At 39.1% G+C, this 2521-nt stretch overlaps 1 pseudogene; it reads right to left on the reverse strand.

Annotated features, from left to right (window-relative positions):
* Nucleotides 1-1468: 1468 nt before the first annotated feature.
* LOC114035937 lies at nucleotides 1469-2210 on the reverse strand (annotated as a pseudogene).
* Nucleotides 2211-2521: the final 311 nt, after the last annotated feature.

Consider the following 2521-nt stretch of genomic DNA (forward strand, 5'->3'; position numbering starts at 1 on the left):
TTCCCAGTCTTTAATCTTAATACCTTCCTTCTGAGATAATTCCCAATTTATCCTGCAAAAAATCTTGTTTGTACATAGTTGTTTGTTACTCTGCCTCCATCATTAGACTGTGCATTCCTTAGAAGAGAAACCATTTTGGATTTTCATTTGCTGCCTTTCTTTGTATCCCCAGTGCTTAGAACATTGACTGTCACACATAGTAGGTACTTAATAAATGCCGGTTGACTGGCTGACTAGAGGAACTACCCAGGGCAACTTTTTTCCCATGAAAAAATATATTATTAGGAAAGCAACAAAAAAGTTTAATATATAAACAGCAAATTTGTTCTAGAAATGACATAAATGAAAATCTTAAGATGAATTGCTTCTTTTGGCCAACTGTTGGCAATATGGCTCTGGTTCTTTAGTTGTAAAAGTGTTTTGCTACTCTCCCAACACTTCATTCAATCCATGATCTCATCCATGAGGGTATTCCCTTTATTGGTGCTGATAATAACCCATCTCTTCTGTTTCTTCCTCTGATTCTTTTCCCTGGTCTCTCATAGAGATTCTCCACATAGCTACCTAGTATGTTAGAGGCCTTTCTCTGCTTTCTATATTTTGTGGGCACCAGTCTATCACTTATGTTGCCTTTCTGTTACTCCCTGATGGTTGCTACATGACTGGTCCATCATAGTTTTCTTTTTTACACCATTTCTTGCACCCAGTCATCAGCAGAAATAAGCATACTTTCCCCCACTACCTACCTTTTATTTGCAGCAGGGTTTACTGGAAAATTTTGATTCTTCAGAGATCAAGGAGTTCCAAGATTTTGAACATAGAGGATTCTCGGAAGGACATTTATTTTGAAAAGATGATCATACTTTATAATATATTTCAGGGAGAGGAAGATAACACAAAATGGAAAAAAAAATATGGCTAATGTCACTCCCTTATGCAGAACATTGAAAGCTCTTAAACTATATGCCTATTTTCACATCTTTACAAAAACTGTGTTTATCTTTTATTATGTAAAATAAAATACTGTTCACTTATGTTACAAGGTTAAGCTTATGTATGGCTTGAAAAGATATTCCAAAGGGTATAATTAAGTATTCTATTTTGAATTTTGTTTTAATGAAGAGATGCTTAAACACAGTCTGCACCAAATTCAAAAGGTTCTTCTTCAAAAAATTCCCAAGATGCAAAAGGCAATTGAACACAGTACATTCCTTTCTCAACATGGACCTATTGTATCCAAACATGAGTTCCAAACCTGCTCGGGGGGAATGCCTATTATCTCCTCATCCACTGAACCACCACAAATGTACCAAAGAGCAATCAGAAAGAAGTTTAGTTCTTCCCCCTTTGCTAATGCAAAGCTGGTACCTGTGACTTAACTTTTTGAAGTTGGGACCCATTTTAGTGGGTCAATTCCAGACCTTAGACAAAGCAAATGTTTGCTTCTCCTTGGATGGCCCTAGACCAATTAAGGGATTTCTGTGTCCATTGTGTAAATCTGAATCAGGTCAGACACAATATTATCTATGATTGGTTTGGTAAGGTCTTCACTAAAAACATGCCACCACAGCTTTTCTGCCTTGGAATCGGCAGGCATCTCTACTCCATAGCACTGCAAGGCAAGATAGAGCACTGGTACAGCTATGTACTGGGTGGGATGCTGAAGGCACAATGCCCCGTGATAGCTGTCCCACAGCAGCTCCCAAGCTGCCAGAGAGTCCTCTCCCAACTATGACGGTTTATTCAATTCTTTAAAGAAATAAGATAGTGGAGCAGATATTTGTGGGGATGCTGGAAGGAGACCCAGAAATGAAAAATTCTTAACATGAGTCATTCACACTGAACAGTGTTGTCCCTCAGTTCCCAGAACCAGGAGTCTAAATCCAAAAGTTCCCTCTTGGGACTTAATATCTGTGAGAGACATTGATGATGTCTCTTGTCCTGAGGTGTTGCTCTTCCACTTTACCTGCCAAGTAGATGGCTGACATGGTAATGAGATAAGGGTCATATGCATCTAATTTGGTCTCTCAGAAAAATTTATGGTAAATGGTGCAGGCTGTGGCAATTGGAATGGATTGTATCTTTAGTTTGACACCAGCCTCCAGGATGAACCATGTCACTTTGAAGTGGACTTTGGCCTCAGAGGCTTGCTGCCCCTCTTTCCTCACTTCTTCAGCCTCTGAGCTGCTCTGGTTCTGTCTTGACTTCATGGCTAACACCCTTTCCCCCAAGGTATACCTGGCCCCTTGGGTCCCTCAGTGCTGAACAAAAATTCAATTCAAATCAGAAGGAAAGACAAAATGAGATGAACCAAAAGAGGAAGAAACACACACTACTGCTGTGAGGTCTTTGCAGGAATGATCTACACATATATCATGGGAATTTTAAAACTGTGAACCTGTCAGCATTCACAAAAGATTTCCTACAGCATACACCATATATCTTTAGTCACCCAATAACCTGAAAGGTACAGAGAAAACAAGATTCCACTGTATTTAGGATTTTTGTTTTGTTTTGTTTT

The sequence above is a fragment of the Vombatus ursinus genome, unplaced genomic scaffold (assembly GCF_900497805.2).
Source record: "Vombatus ursinus unplaced genomic scaffold, bare-nosed wombat genome assembly UNPS02009573.1, whole genome shotgun sequence".
In the NCBI taxonomy this organism is placed as follows: Eukaryota; Metazoa; Chordata; class Mammalia; order Diprotodontia; family Vombatidae; genus Vombatus; species Vombatus ursinus.